Genomic DNA, 13,719 nt, shown 5'->3' on the forward strand with positions numbered 1-13,719 from the left:
AGCAATGAGCTACCTTGTTTGACTCGTCCAAGTGAAATTAGTATTACCCTGACACGAATGTTTTAATTGCATGGAAATGGCCTGTAATCTAGTGCTGTCGGAAAATCTGGTATGGCACAGATGTGGAAAGGTTTTCACCGTCTGTATATTTATTGAAAGTATTCAATCTGATATTTGGTTTACAAGTACAAAAGGTCTGTCTTATTTCTAATGTCTTTATTTTAAATCTGCATTTGAAATTAATGAAAATGTAATCGCCAAAAATGGTATTACCTAATAAACCATGGCAGAGGCCTCTGAGAAGTTCTGGGGCCAGTGCTCGCAGCCCAGTATCTCCTTGGAGATTCTGCAAATTACCAACCAATAAATTCAATCACTTTATTCAAGGCAGCTGGGTCTGCCACAGGCTACCACATAGTAACGATTCCACTGCAATGCATATATCTAAGCAGGAAGCAGTTAATGGATGATTTTATCTTCATGTGTACAGTTTTGCTTTTTCAGATGATGCCTTGAGAGAGAATTACGAGAACAAGGTCTAGACACATTTGCATCTACTGGCTTCTGTTGTGATTAATTTTATTAATCTAATTTTGCAGAAAGATATAATAATTTTATTGCAACAACAACTTCAAAGCAGAGTTAATATTCCTGTTTTCCAACTCTGTATTGGAAATTACTACAATGATTTGTTGTAATTTGGCTTGATAAAGAGAGACACAGTTACTGTGTTGTTTAACTGTGAGATGAACATGTTTAGCCTGCCTCTGGATGATTACTGTTACATAGAGAGGATTGTCTGTATAGGTTTGGTTTAATTACAGTCAGTGAAGCACCAGTTGAGTTAGGGAAGTATAGTATTAGGAATATGATCTGAATTTCATGAAACTTTGCATGTAGACTAGTTAGAAGTTAATTAACATACTATAAATGTCATTTGTTATACTTCCATAAGCTCAATGTTATCGTGATTTTTGACTTGAGCCATTGTGCTTGAACCTGAGACAGTTTTTAGTTATTGAACTTGTATCTGACGTGTGTTCAGGGTCACTAATTGTCTCATTTGCATCTTTCTCAGGGATTTGTATACAATTTACATTTTTTGGTCAGTATAGAGTTTATTGCACTCTGGGTGGTTTCTTTACATACTTATGACACTGTGCTTTTTTCCTATTTTACCTGAGCCTTCTGGCAGCTGTTGGGTTGTGATTTACTTGAACTCGTTTCATTTCTGACCTTGTTCAGCCTCCCGGATCGACGGATACTGGGTCCCTTTGGCGTATACACACACCTTCTTGTCTTTCTAACATGTAATCTATTACTGCATACTTTTGTTTATGTATTCTCTGTTCACACAAACACTTGACATTGCTTTTTCAGCATTAAACCTCTGCTGTGTAAAAAAAAAAATAAGGTGCCAACTTCACTCTATTCAGCAGTCAAATATGCTGCCAGCTCAGTTTAAAACAAAAAAAAGCACTGCTAGGGGGATATATTAAAATACTATTTCATCAGTCATCCAGATTCCAGTTCCATCCCAGAACCAGGGGAGGTAATGAAAGTAATTTAACATACATCCATAATTAATTCACTACTCTTTCTATGCTGCTGGCAATTGGCCTACCTAGAAACATTCACAAAGCTGGTAGAGCACATTTATTATAAAGGAGCTGTTCTTTGGTGCAAAGCATAGTGTCGCAGTGATCTGAAAACCATGTTTACATATCTGGGTGGTGGCCTGAGCTTCAGTCTCTATCGGAAAAGAAAACTTAATGAGGGATCACCAATGGAGAAGGGGATGCAGGTGTTGGAGTAGAGCTGAATCTGGGGTCACTGGAGTGCAAACTCAGAGCTGAGGTTCTGGAGCAGCTCTGTTATTTCCTGCTTTTAATATTTAAAAAAAAAAAAAAAAATCCTCTCGAATCATGTACTGTGGTGTCTGCAGCCATAATTGCATAGTAAGAGGACAGTGAATGTAAGATTATTCACATGCACTCCAAAACATACTTAGGAGGCTAGAATTTAACAATAAAATAAGTTTGGTACAAGATTAAGGCAATTATGTTCTAAGAACTGTGTAAAACAATGAACACATTTTCAATCTCTTTAAATATATATGTTTAATATAGCAGTAATAATAAGAGTAACAAGCCCTAAAAGGATATATGTACATACACAATAACATGAAATTATTGCAGGTACAATTTTTTTTATTTATTTTTTATGTTAAACTACTACTTTAAGCCACAAGTTTAAACTACTTTAAGCCTTTTCATGGGCCTCCACATGCCCTTGATCATAATAGCTGTCCTTCCTCTAAAGGGGTAGCTTCCATGATAATCTTACTTTTCCCCTTTCTCAAGACACTTCTGCAACAATAAAAGGAAAGAGTTAATAGAGCTCACCTCACTCATGCAAAGTCAATAAATCAAGGTTATTTTCCTGCTTTGGTCACCAACGCCCAGGTGGTTTTTAGTAATGCTAAGGCATGTTGACAACTAAAGAGAAGTGCTAACTTTGCCTAGTTAGGAACAATTATCACTCATGCTGTTTCGTCACTAATAATGAATTCAAATTGGAGCTAGTACAGGGGTGTGAAAGTTTACTTCATAATGGAATGTCGAGAGAAACATTCATCTTTTACTGTTTCAGCACGAAGAAACTTTGCAACGAAAGGCAACCCTGCAAGAAGTGGAATTATTTCTGCTGCGTAGTTTCAGATGCCACAGCTCGTAGGGAAATAAAGTATTTTCTGTTGTGCTGAGCTATGGGTCATGAAGTTCATGCACTTTGGGTCTGACCGAAATGGCCTAACTATAAAGATTGCTGAAACCAGTTAAGATAAAAATAATGAAAGTGGAACCGTGATAGAATGGTCAAAATGAGTGCATAGCAGCAGCTGGCTTACCCAATTATAAGAGAACATGGTTTGAGCCTAGGTTAGACAGTCAATTTGGAACACATACATTGGAATTATGTCTTTGAGTTGCCATAACTGTCTATTATCTATGATCATGCAATGATGAAATGAGTCTGGTATTTACCTCATAGACATACTGTGTAATAGGTTTGGGTTTGATAATTATCCCTCCTCACTTCAGTGATATGAAACTCCAGAAGTGTAATCTCTGAAAAGGGAAGTTCATCTCCTATACAAAGTTAGACTACTTGACTGTTATAAGGAGCCAGGTGGCACATTGGGCTAATTTGCTAGAATGCTGTGCTATTCTCATTGGAGGACTGAGATCCTTTTTTATTTTTTCTCATAAATGTTCATTTACCTTAAATCCAATGAAAAAGCAACCCCCTGCCCCCTTCCGTTGTAGTGAGATGGTGCGTGTGCTAATTCCCTGGCATGCTGTGCTGTTCTCCTTTGGGGACTGGGTTCAAATCTTGCTGATTCCTGCCTTTATTTTCAATTCTTTATTAATTTCCCTTATGACACTGAAAAAGCACACACCTCTACAGGAAGGAGATGGTGCAGTGGGTTAATTCCCTGGCATGCTGTGCTGTTGTCCTTGGGTGACTGGGTTCAAATCTATCTGTTTCCTTCCTTTATTTTTCAAAGAATTGGTTCATTCACCTTATCACCAGTATGAAGGTGGTGTTTCCTGTGGGAGCTGGTGGCTTGGTGGGTTAATCCCATGGCTAGCTGTCCCTGAAGATGCTGGTTCAAATCCAGCCACTGGAGATGAGTTCCTAAGGTAAGTAATGATTGTTGGCTGTGTTTCAGCAGGTGGAGTGAGGGAGGAGTAAGAAGATGTAGGAGAGGATAGAAAGGGGGGGGTGCTGGCCCCCCCAGGACAGAGGAGAGTGGAAGGTAGGTGTGTTGCTGCCTGAGAGATGAGGAAGGTGGCATGTTGGTCTTTTTTTACTCATGAAAGTAAAACAGAAGAGTCTTCTCTAAAGTAAGAATTATTTCATTAAAAAAAAAGCATGCCACCTTCCTCATCTCTCAGGCATCAACACACCTGCCTTCCAGGCTCCTCTGTCCTGGGGGGCCAGCACCCCCCCCTTTCTATTCTCTCCTACATCTTCTTACTCCTCCCTCACTCCACCTGCAGAAACACAACCAACATTATTAGTTACAGCCAACAATCATTACTTATCTCAGAAACTCACCTCCAGGGGCTGGATTTGAACCAGTGTCTTCAGAGACAGATAGCCATGGGATTAACCCACCAAGCCACCAGCTCCCACAGGAAACATCACTTTCATACTGGTGATAAGGTGAATGAACCAATTCTTTGAAAAATAAAGGAAGGAAACAGATAGATTTGAACCCAGTCACTCAACAGCACAGCATAGCATGCCAGGAAATTAGCCCACCACACCATCTCACTTCTACAGAGGTGTGTGCTTTTTAAGTGTCTATAAGGCAAATGAATAATGCATTTGAAAATAAAGGCAGGAATCAGCAAGATTTGAACCCAGTCCACAAAGGAGAACAGCACAGCATACCAGGGAATTAGTCCATTGAGCCACCTAGCTCCTTGTGCCAGTCAAATAGCCTAACTTTGTATATGAGATTAATTTACCTTTTCACTGCGCACACACTTGAAAATGATGGCTCAGTGCACAATTGCAGAGTTTCATGTCACTGAAGAGAGGAGGGATTATCAAACCCAAACCTATTACACAGTAGGTCTATGAGGTAAATTCTACTAATTTTTCTTTCTCAAATAATTGTGTTGTTTCAGTATAATACACACTGTGATGTTCACAACTGTGTGATTGTGTTTTTATACTTGTATTGCAGTTCACTTGACTACAATGCAGGTAAAAAAAATAAATAAACAGCTTCACTATCTCCTGTTCATTTCTTGTCATATAGTTTGTATTTTCTAAATGAAAACTGACTGAATTGCCTGACCTCCAGGAGTCCTCCTTGAATAACAAACACCTGACCTCTTCCCAGACGCCCGTATTGAATGTCACTGAGCTAACGGTCAATACAGCTAATTTTTACAGATGAGATTATTTCATGTAATTGTGCCTTCTGTGGTAATGACCTTGCAACTTCTTTAAATTGGAGAAGGAAAATCTAGTTCGACACAGGCCCAGAAGATGTATTGCAATTCCATGGCAACTGCCTGCCGCAATAAGGTCGTAGCGGTGGTGCTTAATTAGTCTTGCATCGCTGTCCCATTGGAGTGGATTTTTATTACCTCAATATGTCATATCCACGCATCATGAACAGCCCTGGTGGAAAAAAAAAGTCCGCTGAGCTAAATCTTTTGGTGGTATCCGAGGGGTAGGGAGAAACAAAAGCATATTAATGAAAATGATCACCATAGCAGTGTAAAAATGGCATTTGCTTTTCTCTTAACACAACGATTAAATGCAGTGCCATGGCAAATAGAGTTAGCTACTCAGTTCTAGTTTAGTACGAGACTTACATATATGCAATACACTCTAATAATTCCAAATAACTGTATGGTGTAAAAGAATGATCTCTTAGAGAAAAAGTTATATACAAAATGAAAACTCCTTTTCAATTAGTATATATATATATATATATTATCTATATATATATTTATATATCTATATATATATATATATAGATATATAAAAGGAAATGTTCTTAATCTACTGAAACTTGATATCTCTAGATGACATTTTGTTGTTGTTGTTGCTTGATTTGGGACTGACAGCTATGTTAAAATTGGTTAAGGTAAAGGAAGGAAACCCTTATGTCTGGCTTGCTTGACAGACCCTGCTTAGCACTAGTTTTGGACGACCTTTCCTAAGGCAACATTAGCTACTAATCAGGGTCTGTAAAATCAGTCATCTCAATTGAATTGCAACAAAAGAGAGCTTGTCTAAAACGGCTAGATAGGAGCACAACGCAGAGTTTAAATCTGTTCATACAAATATGATCTGAAACTACACCTAGCGGCTGCCCAGACAACTCTGCTCCTCTTCTTATGTCACTTTAGTGTGAAAGGCTTCACAGACTATACCTTTAGCATGCTAATTGTGTCCAGCCTGGTAAAGCAAACCTGTGGGATCTCACAGCACGTTGCAACCTGCTGCTTCTTGTTCCAGCACCCTGCCCTATAAAATGATTTCAGAAAACTCAGAGCCAGTGTTTTATTTTTCCAAATTTCCTTTCATTGTTTTGCAACGTCCTTCTTTCACCATGCCACCTGGATGACCTCTACCTTAAACAATAATTCTGTTACTAAAGCCCCTTTGCAATGATTATTGTTTTGAATTGTACAGGTAGCTTATGTAAAAATACAGATGTTCTGTTGATTCGTCATTTCGGTTAGGCAAAATGTTTTAATACATGACACCAGACAAAGTATACCACACAATGTAAACAGAACAAGAAAAAGAAGACTTCTACGTTTTTTGTAAATATAAGTGTTATATCCCTGTATGAATTCTACAGTATGTGATGATTTAAAAGCAAATTAAGAACCCCCCCCCCCCCCCCCCCCCCCCCCCATTGAGTTGCCATTGTAATGTGCTAATTTTGCCACTAGAGATCAGTGTTGCTCTGTATTTGAGACAGTGGAAACAGCCTAACACGCTCAGGATCCCAATGGTCTAAATCTCACTGACCTCTTTGTTTAAATGTCTGATGAAATCATCCATGTTCAGTTTACTTAAGGTAATGGAAATGACTTTATTATAAGTAAAGTAAGATTGAGATTTGGGATATAGAACACAATGAACATATTATTAAAATTATAAATACAAATAATGCATAGTTTTATGTGCATATACAGTACTAGTATTCTGTCCATAGTGGAAACCATTCACAATTAACAAGCCTCATGAACATGTTGTCATTACAATTACCACCGGGTGGCACATGGACATGTCCTGTACTTTCCTCTAAATGGTAGATCCATTAAGTTACCATACTCAGAAGGCAGGTTTTAATTAGCATGTGCTGTGTCATCTGGAAAGTAAAGACCTAGGAAACTTAAAGACAAAAGCAGACAATAAACAAAAAGAAATATATTATTTAGCTTAACTTCGAAACAATTTTGGAGAGATTAAATACTTTTAAAAATGATTACTGATCAAGTTCATTGTAATTAGTTTGCAATATAAAGTAGATTTTAAACTATACAGGGACAGTTATTGTTTTCACTGCTATATCCTGCAGGAGACATGTAAAAAAAGTCTGTGCAAATTCTTGTTATCTTTGATTATGCTGGCTAATTAAATGGAAGGCAAATAATCTACTTGTCGTGTATACAACTACTAAACTGCATGGAGCCGTATTAACTGGACCTAGTCAGACAAAGAACCTGTTAATTTCAGTAACAGAATGATTAAAAACTAGGACTTATGAAGTACTTGTACTGACAGTTTCAGATCAATTCACTGCAGTTTCCTAATCCAATCTGGATTGAACCCTAGTATCTTGTCAGAGCCGGGGATGGTCCCATAAGAGCTGAATTGCAGTAGCAGATATGGAATTCACATTTTGAACTGCACTAGTGCTGACAAATGTGAAAATGGCTAGCGTGCCAAGATCTTGTTAAATGTTGAAAAGCCTTGTTCATTCTGGACATCCAGTTTGAGTATTTGCATGGCAGTGTTTAAAGAAGGGCCAGTCCAGCATTTTCCAAAGTATTGCTTGCCATTTTCTGTACTTTTTTTTTTACTATATAAAGGGATGTTATATTATCAAAGCCACATTGAAACATTGAAAAAGGCATTAAAAAAACAAAACAAAGCAAACAAATATATACTATATACAGCTAATTATTGATCAAGTTACAGTTTAGTTGTTTATAATAAGATATGTAATCAAATGTAATGTATTTTGTATATATGGATTGTTATTTAAAGTTGAATATTAATGTTAATAGTGATTCTGATTAAAGCCCAAAGTACTTTTTGTTCAATTTTCTGTCATTTTCAGGCCACATCCCCCAAGTGGCTGGTATTGCTGTGAGTGTGACGTGCATGCCACATAGCTGTGGTAAGGAGGCTTATTTTAGCTTGTCCTCACTGGCTTTAAAGGCATTTTAACTTGATGTAAATGATATCAATAAATATGTTTCTAAGTAGTTCTGTGGGACTTATTTTCCAGTGACAGCACTGAAACATAACTGTCACACATTTAACACAGTGGGCAAATATTCTGAAAAGTTTTACAAATAAACCAGTTTGACTTCAACAAGACTTTATAACAGTTCCATAAAGAGTTAATTATGTGCACAGGGTCCAGTTGGTCATCCTTCATGTTTTTAGAAATAATGTAAATGGGTCATCATCACATAAGGATGTGGATGTGTGTGGCTAAATACTGTTTTGCTCATATTTCTGACTGGCTTAACCTAGTAATATTGTGTGATCTTGCCATAGAGAATCCAATGAAGCCAATAAACAGGATGTGCTATATAAAGTGTTGCCAGCAGTTGTTGTATGGGAAATCCACTATATACATGTTATATGAAAAGGAAAACATATCATTGCCTTCCATAAGGAAGCAGCAACAACATTATTGAGATGTCTTACAGCAAGATAATGAATCCTACAGTAAAATGTATGATGGAATTAGATGAACATTATTTAGCCCCAACTATTACACCTTTAATGGAGCTGTGCAATATTCATAAATCATGCATGAAGCATGATTTTAAGCTTTTACTATCTTTCCATTAGCAGCACAGCATGCTAGGAGTAGAAGGACTGCTGATTAAGTTTTTAAAATCTTAATGTATATTTTAAAAAAAAAATGAAATAAATCAGGAACATCATTCTTTCTGCCTTTTTAAAATGCAGTAATCTGTAAGTAATGCGTTAATTGTAGAATGCCAGTTGTAGCCAGGACGCATGAGACATGACTTTCCAGAGGGTGCCAAGAGGCAGTAATAAAAGAATAAGGGCACTTCCGAATGAAGGTGTGCAGTTAGCAGGTGACTGCTTTAGAGAAACATTATTTCTTAAACCTGTTTCTCTTATTTTAGGGAACAGAGCTTAGAAGGGCTGTTCTTCTGTAATTGGCTATGATGCTGATTTTATTTTACTGAAATAGCAGCTGCTGACCAAATTATTACTATTGCAATCTGTGCAGACCATTGTACCCTCAAACTAGCAGAGATGTGATCAATATTGGCACCAAAATGTCTACTCACCACAACATGTACTCCTCTATTGTTGACAGTTGAACAGTTGGAAGATCAGTTTTGATGGTTTCTGTGACGTGTCCGACAAGGATCCAATCAACTTGTTGATAGGGGAAGCTGTGGTGTTTTTCTGGAAAACATTTCCATCCAATTTATTTAAAATATAACGAAAAGGTGAACTACATACAATTGCTGGCAGTAAGACAGTTACTACTTATAAAAGGTTATATTCAAGGTGCATTATACTTGGAATAATGCTATATCTTTTATGGCATTTTTGATGGGATAGCATACTAGGTGTGCACATTATATAAGGTGTGCATTTTATTCAAATAATAGAAACTAAGGCAGTTCACTCATATGCCTTATACACAGTGTAAGTAAGTAGGGTAATTTCACTATTTCTCTTTAATGGAAGGGAATATGCACATCTAGAATTTATCCTGACATACTAAAATAGCAATTACAACCACTAAGAGACAGTTCAGGAAAAAGGCTTAGCCTAATAATTATTTTAAAAAAAAAAAAGTCACTGTAACTGCTTTGATTATTATTTGATGGAATTATTTGATATCTTACAGTAACAAAATCTAAGCGAGTGCAAATCAGAATTCTATGGATTCTAAAGCAATAGAACAGCATAATCTCTAAGCGGCCCCTGTGCAAGAAACATAATGGCTTCTGTCTTTATCATTGTGATTACTGACCCAACATGACCCAGGACAAATTCAAGTCCATCACAATCTCACAGTCATTTGCAACTAATGCAGGCAGCATCGTTCATAGCTCTCAGATAACATGTTAGTGACCCACATTGTAAATGTTTGCTATGGCTTAATTAGTGGATTGCCCCAGCCTGACCTTTTCTGGATGTATCATTTGATTTAAACTTTACTTTCTTAAACTTGTCTTAAAAAGTTGTTGAAACCACCCATTAACATGCAAGTCCTGCTTAGGTTATCACAGCAAGTTCTGCAAATGTGTAATTACAATGAAGCGTGACTTCTTGTAGAAAAAAAGACCCTTGTAGGAAGTGTGCATGTGAACAGAACAATTTGAAAATAGCCATTGTGTAGAATGTGCTGTTTCACAAATTGTTTAGCTTAATGATCCTTTAAAACCAAAATGTCAAACTGTCTGAAGCCGAGACAAGGCAACTCAATGCAACTGGATTGACGGCTGGATTAAGACAAATGACTAGATGGAGGCAAACCCTTGACCTTTAGTGAAAAAATTAAAAACCTGGTCTGAAGGGTGATGGACAGTACATAATAATGCAGGTGGAAGAATTGATGGAACACGCCTTTCACAGCAGTATAGTGCATTAAACCTCTACCAAGGGGAAGAGTCCATCGCTACTGATAACGTGTCTCTTGGAGTTTACGTTTAAATGGATGTACAAGAAAAAATACAATTCTACCATGAAAATGTTCTTAATCTAGAGATGCTAACAGAAGCTAATAAAAACTAATCAAGGGCAAAGCTTTCTAAGCTTTTGCACCCCGGCTTGCGTCATCTATCTCTAAAAGGGAAAAATTGCTGTCACGATGCTAATGTAGTAACTTAGATGCAAATATGAACTCTGAAATAATTTGTGCTGCTTCCTTAAAACCACAATAAAAATGCATTCTACTGAGGAACAAACAAACAATGTCTGTACACACTGTAAAAGTCTCACATCAAATATCAAAGTTAATATATAGTACTGAACAAACTACTGGAAAGGAACGTGCTTCTGGGAGGCCGGGGGGTGAAGGGTTATTTGTCTGATGCTTGCTGGTTAGAAAGTCCTTGCTCGCTCTGCAGTGGCAGAGTGTGCAGCAGAGGTCCACAGAGACTAGCCTGGAAGAGTGAGGGAGCTTGTACTTAATCATCAGATCAAAATCTGCCTTGGGGGCTATTGACAGGGGCCATCCAATTTCCGACTCAGCAGGAAAGCCTAGAGAAAGCCGTTTGGCTAAACCACAAGGCGCAGTGCAGAGAAGAATATAAAACAAGAAAAAGCTGTAGGATTTATTGTGGTTCCTGAGAGCTACACATGAACGATATCCATTAGTTAAAGGTATGAATTTGTCCTGCAGTTCTTCACATAAAAAAAACACACGACCTGGGAGATGAAAATGTTTCTAAAAGGATATAGTCAATGTTATTACAGAGAATACATTCAATCACTAAACCCCCCAGCTTGCAATGCACATTCTTACACTGAATCAATGGCGCTAAACTTCTTAACTTTTTTCTAGCCCTTTCTTTGCAGAGTATGTATTACACTGAAGCTTCATCTGGCATACAGGCAGCGGAATAAGACATATGCAAGTTAATCAGGGTTCTGCTCATAATGCTGTGCTATTGAGATCAAAGATTACAGACCTGTAGCGCCATACAAACCAAGAATTAATTACTATGGTTTTAATGTTGTACTGTAAGTGCCTTGCTGCAGACTGGCCCAGAAGTATTTTTTAATGCATAATGCTCTAATTCATGTTGAATTTACTACTTAGGAAATCTGAACTTTTACAGAATTTTCTATATATGAACATCAGTATTTTTCAATTTCAGCCTGAAGAATGCCAATATTAACACTAATAACTTGTCACAGAGTGATCCTAAAACCCATCTTCCCTTGTACAAGGTGCTATCACCTTTTTTGAGTGAAAGGTGTATGAGGCAGAGATGGATGTCTCTTTGATAGAAACAATTTAATTTATTTGAAGCTTTCCCACTGATTGGAATGAGAATCTAGAAATGGGAGCCCAGTTAACAAGATTTACATTTTTGCAGCTATCAGGGTTTTAAAAACTGTCACCCACACCTGTGATGGTTTTGACAGACTCACTGAGAGCAGAAACTGACCCAAGACTGGAAGCAGGCTGATCTTTGGGATACAAATTGAACATTTGTGAAACAGCAACAAATATTATATTATGTTTAACATGTTCATTATAGTCTATATTTAAATGAAAATAACTAGACGGGCCACTGTATGCTTAATGGTTTTATAAAAAGGCTTATGATAAACCCTTACAGTCTTTGTCCAATATTTTGTTAACACACATTTGTTTATGAAGTTAAACTGGCCCATTGACAACACACTGAAAAGGTAACATAATATGCTGCTAAGAGGGACATATATTTTTAACCCAATTAATATAATCAAATAGAGCTGATGTTACATGTTAAAAACATCCGAGTCGCCGGTATTTTTTAGCTATATTGTTCTCTTAAAGATAATATCTGTCAAAAAAGAGCAAATAATTTGATTTAATTGGGTCTTCTGATGTATTAAATAGAGAAAAAACTATAAAAGCAGAGGTAAAATCCTAGTTAAGTGTCACTCAGCTTGATCTTACAAGTTGCGTGGTCCATGCTCTGAAGACCTCTGAACAATTTTGAATTTACATCTCATTTATATTGATGCATTGCTATAAGGTATAAGATTTACATTTTAGCTTTGGAGAGTGATATATTGGATGTTTGAGGATTTAGCGGGGGGTGCTTTAGCGGCTTGCATATCTAGCCTAAGGGCTGAGTATGTGATAACCATACCTGCATTACTGTGTTGAAGTATTAATGCTGTTAAACCTGTAAAGGCACTAGAATCGCCCAGACTGCCTATTGCTTGGGATTTGCTGTGGTCTGCAACCACCCAATCCATTTGTAAGCATTTAATAAACAGAAGGAGCACTATTACTTCTCTGATTCATTAAAACCAAATTAAATGAGTCTGTGTGCTTTTCTTGATTGTTACGTACGAAGTACATACGAAATCTGACAAACTGTTGTGTGAAACATGTGGATTTGAATAAAGTGAAATATGATGGCAAAAAAGTAAGTTAAATAATATGTTACTTTTGAAACAAAACATTTTTTTTAATTTATTGCTGAACTGTAATGTTTAGAACTTTAAAATCTTAATTGTAAGGTGAAAAGATGAGTGATATCTTTACTGTTTTACGTACATATTTCGCTTCATAATTTAAAATTTATACAATAGTTCTTTATGTAGTTGAAAACTACTAGTGTTGAGAAGATTTTTTTTTTCGTTTATAGAACATAGACATTCACATGTAACAGCGGCAATGTTAGTATATGTATTTTTTATTTTATTTTTTAGCTTAGGCATTATAATATGACAGCCATAATTAGCCCACTCTGCAGCAGATGATTGCAAATGTTGCTGTAAGAATTACACAACCTTTACTAATTACAAACCTCATTACTAATTGTTTCAACTTCTTTAAATTGTATAGGTTGAAATCTGTGGTGGCATCAACTGCTAAAACACATTTCATTAACCAAAAGTGCCACATTTGCATGTGTTAACTGGAGTTTAGTATTGAGTTTTGAAGATACATTTAGCAAAAGGTTGCCTGTGAAAGTCAGGATTTTTGACGTTCCCTTGAGGACCTAAGATGATAACAAACAGAACATGACAAATAAAAAATTAACAGTATATACAGAATAATGTAATTATTAGTAGACAGAGCACTGTGATTTTTCTTTACCACTTTGTTCCCAGTTGGTGGCATTGTGTAGTTGTGCATGTTTTGAAAAACCCAACTGCCATGACTAGAAAAATATGTTCCCAATTAAGCCGAGGTAGATTTTCTATAATATGTTG

Source organism: Polyodon spathula, chromosome 23, assembly GCF_017654505.1.
Source record: "Polyodon spathula isolate WHYD16114869_AA chromosome 23, ASM1765450v1, whole genome shotgun sequence".
NCBI lineage: Eukaryota > Metazoa > Chordata > Actinopteri > Acipenseriformes > Polyodontidae > Polyodon > Polyodon spathula.